The sequence below is a fragment of the Cricetulus griseus genome (genome assembly GCF_003668045.3).
Source record: "Cricetulus griseus strain 17A/GY chromosome 1 unlocalized genomic scaffold, alternate assembly CriGri-PICRH-1.0 chr1_1, whole genome shotgun sequence".
Lineage (NCBI taxonomy): Eukaryota > Metazoa > Chordata > Mammalia > Rodentia > Cricetidae > Cricetulus > Cricetulus griseus.
The window spans coordinates 55,528,002-55,537,503 of NW_023276807.1; positions in this window are offsets into that span (position 1 = coordinate 55,528,002).

Genomic DNA, 9,502 nt, shown 5'->3' on the forward strand with positions numbered 1-9,502 from the left:
AGGGTTCTCTTTGGAGTAAAGTATCTGGATTTATTGCAGTAATTTTTTTCCACAACAAAACCTCTAACTATCAAACATGAGAAGCAAAGGTAACAAATTAAAATGTCATGAATGGTTTTATACACTTTCACCGAATTTACCTGTGACTTTTCAGAATGTTAACAAAATCTTTGGGATATGTTGTTTTTATTTTTTTTCCTTTCAGACACTTTGTTTTTGATTTCTTGGTCTTTCTGGCCTCTGAAAATGTGTTGAATGATAGAGCGATCAAACATGTTAAAGGCAGCATTCTCTGAGGTCTTTATTCCAGCAAAAATGAGGAAGGAGCTGAGAAATGTGCCTCTATGGCCCACTATGTGGCCCCTTTTCATTCTGTCTCTCATGAAGCATTTGCAAAGCCTGAATCCTTAGTAACTCCCATTGCCTGGACTACAGGTGACAGCCACAGCACCTGGGAGAGCAAAAATGTGGGCTTATCAAAGGTGACAACATTTTATTAGCCCTTTGGTGTTCATTGTCATAGCACTGTATTTGAGCATTGATGCTTTCTGCCAGCAGTTGAATGGCCATCGTTTCTGTAGTTGCCACTGTTTTGTCCGCATAGAATTTTCCTGAACTACAAGCAAAAATGTATTTTGTCAAATGTCACAAAAGTGAAAATGTTACTAATCTTAGATGTGTTGCATATTTTGTGTTTTTCTTTTCCAAACTCTTTCAAAAGCTGAGGTGACAAAGCTGTTTGGCTGTATTGACAGCATGTGGTATCTTTTCCTGAAGCAACTCTAGGAGAGCCAGTGTCTACCGTGGACTCTTCACATCCCCACTACAGGGTCACCAACAAAACTAAAATGGCAATTTGTCGACTGTCATTATTTTCTGAGGATCAATGGGGATGGCACCAGGCCTGGCTATTAGTCACTAGTGTGTAGTACTGTGATCTGAAGTAGGAAGTTTATCTCGCATAGAATAATTGTGGTTTTTGAAGCAGCTACTCATTGCTTTTTCCTTTTTGCTGTGAAGATCATGGATTTGGAGTGTCCTCACAAAGTGAGCCTAAGACAGTAACATTTCAACTTCATGTCTTTGAACCTACCATGCATCTGAATCCAAAGATAAAAAGGGTCGTAAGCATCCTAGCTAGGCCTAAGCCTAAAATTCTCCCTGCCCTGACCATTATCAAGTTCAATAGGAGTTGTATCATTTTCCACAAAGTTATACCGTAGATTCTACTATATATAAGTGAATTTGGTAATGTCTTTCTTTAACTGAATGGAAATATGTGTCAGAGACTTTCACAAAAGGCATAGGCATAATGAATATGCCCTTTTGTCTCAAATTTGGCTAACTCTTAAAAAAAAATTCTGCCTAACTCAAGCATGATTCATACCTAAATTCCACAATTGAGGAAGTTGTTCAATAACCTTAAAATCTGATACATTTCTAGTTGATGGTGATCTAATTGGGGTTCTGATGAAAGTGACATTGAAGGGAACTATGTAAGCCGAATGTCATGCCATGACATCCTTTCATGAGACACAGGCATTCTGCACAAATGTGGAAGCAGCAACTCTAATATTCCTTCATTAGCAAGCATGGGGAGTGGTAAGAGGGAGAGTCATCTGGCTAGAGCCCTCAGGGCCTCCTGGGAGAAAAGCTGAGTAAAGAAACCCCCCATAAAGCCTCTCAGAGATGCTTCCTGCTCCCATAGAAACCTTCTCGATAAAGGGGGAGATACCCAAGTGTCAGAATTCCCCAGTCAGGAAAACAGCTGTCTCCTTCTCCACACTGGATGAAGAACAGAATTTCCATTCTTCATAATTAGGTCTGTTTGATACACACACTCCAGGAAATCATGACCTAGAAATATTGTAAACCCAAGCAGGCAGAGGAATACTGGCCCATTTTCCTAGCCCAAAGTCGGAAACATGAGTGATGTTTTTCCCTCCTTCTATATGGAAGAATTTAAAACATATTTCATTTTTGGTCTTTTTATTTTGGGAAGGTACATAGGGGTGTTCTTTCAAATTATTCAATTTTTTTTCAAACTCATACTACTCTCAACATTTATTTGGTGTGTTCAAAGCCAAAAACTATGAAATAATATCTAAAGCAGAGCTGAACACTAGCTTGGACATGAAGCTGGAAGAATGAACAAGCCAGAGGAGAGGGTCTAAGAAAAGCATGGCCTTGGCTTCATACCACACTTTTTGTGCCTTGTATTATCAGTGTAAATTCTGAATGTTGTACAGTAAATACTTGGATGGACTCCTTAGAGAAGGACGCAGTGATTTCTTTTTCAGCACATGTACATATCTATAAATATATATACATATATATTTGGTAATGCCAAACAGCTATGTTATATTGTACTGAGCAAAATGGCCCGTTTGGATGTTTTATGTAGAGTTTGCAAAAAAAAAAATGGATGGTTATCGACTTTTCAAGATAAATGTACAGGCATAAATTACTGCTTATCAGTTATTTATGAATAAAGAGTCTTTTATTGACATTTTAGGATATGCTCCATGAGTGGGACTTTGAAATCTCAGTGAGGACTCTTTCATATCCTAGCAGGTGTTGGGATGTTCTCCTCAAGGACAGTTTTCAAATCCTCTAAACTCACTTCTCCCTCTGGCCTCAAAAAAACACTATGAGCCATTTGAATCAAATACATTATCTTCTAAGAATCAAAAGTCACCTAAATACACACTTGCACACATGTGGTTATGCACACACACAAACACACACTCCTTTGTTAGGGAGCAGCTTTAGATATGCCGAGGTAATAATAGGCTAACCATAACAGAAATGCCCTTTGCACACCCCCAAATGTGTACCTTTATACACTATAGAATGCACTCCTCAAGCTGAAAAGATGGCTCCATGACTAAGTGTATGTGTTCTTGTTCCAGAGGACCCGGGTTCTGTTCCCAACAGCCACTGCAGGGGACTCACAACTGTCTATAACTCCAGCTCTAGGGACCCCAACTCCCTGTCCCAGCTTGCAAGGGTACCCTCATGCATGTATAATTACAGACACCTGTGCATAAATGCACATATCTTTTAAACATCTTTAAAAATATATTAAACATTTTCTGCCTTGCAGTGTTAAAACAGTAAGACAATATGTAGAATCATTTATGGAAAGGTAGTAGGAAAATATGTAGAATGTTAGACATTTCAACCACATTTGACTGCCTGATTCTCTTTTCAATAAAGTTTAGAATATGGAAAATTACCTAGGCATTTAATATGAAATCTTATAGAGTTGATATGAGTTGAAATAATATGGTCTACTCAAAATTATTTTCTAACTTATTTAAAGTAATTGGTGACTCTCTAAAAGAAGATTTTTAAAAAGTGACTTAAACCAGTAGTTTCTCCAAAGCCATTAACACACACACACACACAAACTTTTCTTTCTTTTTTTTCTCATCCTCCACTCCTTTTGACACAAAGTCCAAGTTGGCTCTGAAGCTGTGAGCAATCTTCCTGCTTCAGTTTTTCAAGTGCTGGGATTAGAAGTATGTACAAACATACCTGGCTGCTAACTGGACAAATTTTATGGGAAAATCTAATTCATTATTTTGAATAATTTATTCTAGGTTTAACCTGATCTGCATTAATCTCATCTCAATCTCTGTGTTGCTCACACTATTCTTCTAGCTAAAATTTGTTTGGGCCAACTCAAGTTAAATGTAGTTGTTTTAACTGTCCAGAAAATCCTGAAAATTTGGCTTACTTTTATCTTTTTTTATCACTGATTCTCCCAGTTTTGAGTTAGTTGAAATCATCTCCCCTTCTTTCTGAAGCTTAAATATTTAAAATCAGCAGTAAAGCTCTGCCTACATCGTCTCACATTGATCAGAAGAAAACTTTGGAGCTACTCACAGACACAGTGAGGACATTCATCCTTTTACCACCCCACCACAAGCCCATCAGACAATGCATGAGGGAGAACTACATGGTCCAAAAAGGTTAGGCTTACATTTCTATTTCTCAGATCCCCCCCCACACACACACACTAAGACAACCCATGATTCAGATTGCTGGGAAGTAGTTCTTTGTACATCATAGCTTCCAAAGGTAGCTAGTAGGCCAGCAAAACCTATTAGATTGCTATGAAATCAGTGCTTTGCCGTAGTTGTGTGAACCAATTCTAATTGTGAATGGATTCAGTTAGTGTGGGCTTTGCCTATACAGCTGATATGTGTGAATATTTGATTATGACAACTTACCTATTCACTCAAATGATTATACTATTTACAGCTTGTAGCATTGATAATAAGCATGATATTTAACATTTCTGTTTCATGTAGAGGAGCAGTAATTTGAATTTTTCATCCTTCACAGTTTGATAAGTAAAAGAGAAAAGACAGGTAGAGCTCCTATTCCTACATGTCACTTACAAAGGGGGATTGAGCATTCATCTCCATCGAACTTTAAACACACTTTGAAGAATATTTAGCTGAAAGAGTCTGAAACCAGACGGGTTTGGATAGTAATTGAGTCCACCATTCTCCACATATGTGACCTTGGCTGTTGAATCTGCCATTCTCTGGATCCATGACATTCAACAAGAAATTCTTCACTTTTAAAAAGGGATAGTTCTATTAAGTTCATTAAGAATGAAGTAATTGATCAAGACTGACAATAACATCTTGCAGGCATGAGAACCTGAGTTCAATTTCCAGGTGCTACAAAAAAAGGTATTGTGGTTCATTTATTATTCCAGCTGATGGATGAGAAACCATACCCAAGATCCTCTGGCCTTCATACACACATAAATATTTGCACACACTTACATTCATGTACCTGCACTTATGTAAACATGAAAACATATATACAAAACTAAGCATCTGTCCTTGTTGAGTTCTGACTGTGGAAAACATAAATTAGGTAGCCATAGAATGACTTTAGAGGAGAATTTAGAGAGGTCACTGGTGGGACAAATGCATATTTAAAGTGTATCTATCACCAAGACAAATGTAAACATTTAAAATATAGCATTCTTGCATATCCTCATTACTTGAGCAATGAGTTGACCACTTCCTGGTTTTCAGCTAACTGAAGATCCCAAAATTGAATTTGTACATAAATCCAACAATGAGCTGTCTGAGCACCATCACCTTCCAGACTTCTCCACTATAAAAAGGGCATCCATAAATGATGTCCTTGAAGGTTATTGAATGATATTGACTCAATCTCTATTGACTCACTGACTCTCAAATCAAGAGATTACATAGCATCAAGTAGCAAATGCCACAAAATTGGCAAGCATGGAATATTAAGAAAGAAAAACACTGCAGGTTACAAAGTTACAGAAGTTACTTATATAATTTACCATTGAACCAAGATTTAGATATGATTTAATACTATACCTATGTCTAGTAACATTGTCTATACATTGTATACATCGGTATACAATGTCTGTAACATTGTATACCAAATTCCATTATTTGTAGCTGGAAATAACTACCATTTTTTATTCTTATGCATTTTTGGATCTTCAAGATCTGAGACAAGAGTGCTAAGTCTTTTGAAACTCATGCATTACTGCATTGGCCTCACAAACTCAGCATGTACACATGGAAGGAAAATAGAATCCAACCCTTGATGTGAATGGCTACAAAATCAAATCACAACCAATAAAACAGTTACAGGAAATGCTGGAGAATGTGGGTCATGGCTTTCATTTCTCCATCAGAAAGAATTTGTCACACAAAACAAAGGGAGAACAGCACTGGAACAGAAAAGAATGTTGATAACATATTAACAAGAATTTCATTCAAGAGAGACTACTCTAATTCTACAGTGCACACATTTCTTAGAGTCGCATGTTCCTGAATTCAGTGTTGTGTCAGTAGGAGATGATTCTGTGCTTTGCTATTGAGGAAAAGCTGATTGACAGAGGTCTTTTCATGGTGAGTCCTCTTATAGTACAATAACTAGTTGAGTCAGTATATTCCACAAGCTGGTCTTTCACATGGATTTATTCCTTTAACCTTCTGGTGATCACATGAAGCCACCACTATTATTTGAATCAGTTTACACATAGAAGAACTAAGAAAAATGAAGTTATGCTCACACACTGACTGATCACTCATCCAAGGCTACTAATTTAAATTTTCTAAAGTTTTTATCAACTGCCACCTACTTAATGAGCACGAAATGACATCTTGAAGTTCAATTCTGAGATTTTAGTGTTTGTTAAAGACATACAAAAGATAAACTATATCTTCTACCCTGAATTATTTTAACCCAGGTTACCATCAGTTTCTGTTCCCTCATATAGTTGCCTTTTTTTTTCTTTTAATATATAGCAAAACTTCATGCATCCAAACATTATAAGCCCATACCAACATCTTTAGCATTTTATTTCTGGCCTGTGAATGCTAAATTGCATTTCTCTATTATTGGTTAGAATTTATCCTTAGACTGACAAGGAGTTATCAATTCTTTGCTAAACCTCACAAAGACTACTTTAAAAACAAAAGGCTGGAGGCATCTTTAGAAGCAATTAAATAACTTGTGTCAAATGATCCTGCTCTCTGTAGGCTTGAAGCAAAATCCAATGTGTCCTTTCCTTCCTGGGAATGTTGAAATCCAGTTACAAATACAAAGCTGCCCAGGCAGATGGAGTGCTCTGCTCTTTGCTCTCAAAGAACACATTTATATTTTTGTGGTTTTCCCATCTACAAAATCAGCATCAACAATATCCTAGGACAAGAATTAAATTGGAAAATTATTTTTATTTTAGTAAGAGCTACTTTAATTTGTAATAAAATGAAAATATCACATTAGCTGTTAATGCATAAATAAGAAGTCAGAATTTAGTTATTATAGACCAGCTTTTAAGAAATGTACATACAAACTTCTAGGTGATGACTACTTGCTCCTTCATCTCCTTCTATCCCACAGTTGAATGATTGTGCTAAAATGTGCAAGACCAGAAACCATTTCTTCTCTCAATTTCTCTCCTAAAATTCCAAATACTTTGGGAAAGATTATCAATATGCATATATTCCTAGCAATGTCATAAGTAAAATTATACAAAAACCCCAAATCAGCCATGTATTTATCATCACTGAAAAATATGCAAGCTCTTGTGTCTCTTCCCAGCTCTTATGGAACTCTAGTTATTTCCTGTTACTCTCTTTTGAAATCTTTGCCAATAAGGAAATTCATTTCACAATTTAATTGTGCCTTCTGTTTTTTTCCTGCTTTACCCAACCTTTGAGTTTATTTTAAAATAATATTTACTATGTACACAATAAATATTAAAGGATAGGCAATGGGAATACAGCAGTGAACTAAACATCCTAATTTTGCAAGTATTTCACTTTTGTGTTATGAGAGAAAGTAAAGAAGAGAAATAAAGGGTAAGGGAGAAATAGGCTAGGAGGAAGAATAGAGCTTGCAGGGCATGGCTCCATGATATTTTAAAACAGAAGTATCCCACAAGGCCTCACTAAGAAGGTAGCTTCTCACTAAATAAACAGATAAGAAAGAAATAAGAAGAGGATGCAGGGCAGCAGAAAAGACCTCTACATGGCCTTGAGATGGCCAAATGCTGGATCTACTCAAGGAGTAGTGAAATCAGTGCAGATGGAGTTTTGTTACTGAGAGTTAAAGATGGGCTTGGAGAAGAAGAGAACAGACCATGTGTGTTTCTCTATGGCTGTGGCTTATGCTGTGTGATGTGAACAGATACTGCTGGTATTGAATGACATCAGCAGGAACAGAGAGTGACTAGTGTACATCCTAAGTGAAGAAGGGAATGATTCGTAAGAGGCGCTACTGAAGAAATCCCCAGGAGAGCCCAGCTATTGGTAATTACAGGAGCAGTGATCAGATGTAAATATCATCAATACACTCTGAAGGGTAGGGCTGACAGAACTTCTCCATGAAACAGATAGATGTTGGGAAAGGGACTCTGAGATGACATTATTATGGCAGAATTTGGCCAATGGATATTTACAAAAAGGTAAGAACCAAGAGTTTGGTTCCTTGTCCAGTTCAAAATACCTATTAGACATCTAATAGGAAATTTGAAATCCATAGTAATATATGTGATTGTGAAGCACAAAGAACAACTGATGGTATTAAAAGAATGGAAACACATTGTCATCAATCCCTGGGGAACTTGAAGATTATGACCTTCACTGATCAGAAGAAATCGGAAGAGACTGGGAAGTGTGACCACTCAGGTGAGAGGATTTTGAGGATGTTGTGAGCCAAGAAAATGGAAGACAAGTTCACAAAGAAGTGCTTGATGAGCTCTGGCAGGTAATGCTAAAATGTCCATCTGTGTAAGCATTCATGATGTCCCTCTAGTTCATCAGGTATATATTTCTTTAAATTATTAAAGATCAGTTTAGATGGAGTACTAGAGTAGAATATATTTAAATGGGGAAAGGCAAGGAAGCCAAGCTCAGTCCATTCTTTTGAAAGAAAGCCAAGCCCAGTCCATTCTTTTGAGGGTTTTATTGTATGAGGAAGATAGATTTGTTGGATTCATTTTCATTTCTTTTGAGAATGGTATTCAGAAATTAAGATGCCTGATACTAAAATTGTGTAGGGACTATTTGCTGTAAACACAAAGGCTTTCCAGAATTCCTCTGTCCTATTGACATACCATTGAACGAAGCTGTCCTGAGCTCTGAGGGGTCTTCAACAGCATTGCTGGCCTCTATATACCAGAAGCATCTACTAGATACACCCCTAGAAATCACCAAATATCCTTTAGAGAACTAAGCTGTCTGCAGATGAGAGCCACTGATTTATGAAGTGGTGATGGGAAAGAGTTTGTGTGGAATGAAAACCAAGTCACTGTAGAATCAAATATCGAAGGAAGGAGGAGGAGTAGAAGAAGCATCTCCATGTAAACTGAAATTTGCAAAAATTAAAGGACTGGGCATATAACTAACTCTCAGAACCCACAATTTTAAGGAAGCCAGCATGAGTAAATGAATTTATAAACACAGTGCTGGAAAGTGAGAGACCAATGGATGAGAGCCATTGAGGCTCAATGGCTAGGTAGTTGAGCCTGCATGTGACAAACCCTCTCTCAATATACAAGGCGACAGCACCTTGGGGAACAACACCCAAAGTTCTCCCATATAGATCTGCAAGCACAAGAACACATGTATACACATAAAATAAAATAAAAGAGCAATGTGTTGACTGGAATGTCAAAGAAGCAGAAACTCCCTGTGAACAAGGAGAATGCAGGTATCCGTAGATGACTGCAACTGGAACAGGTGGTGGGCAGAATCTTTCAAAATAGCAGCACCAGAAATAAAAAATATTGGGGTAGAGAAAGGATGGGCAGTCTGTAAGCAGCAATGAGAAGGAAGGAGAACTTTACCCCACTGTAGGGGACAGTAAGCCATGCTTATTAGAGGCTGGCTACAGGTGTGCCTGCCCACACCTTTGAGGCTGCTTGGCTGCTGCTGGCACGCTATGGCATGCATTTGGCTGGTATTTATCTGAATAAAGG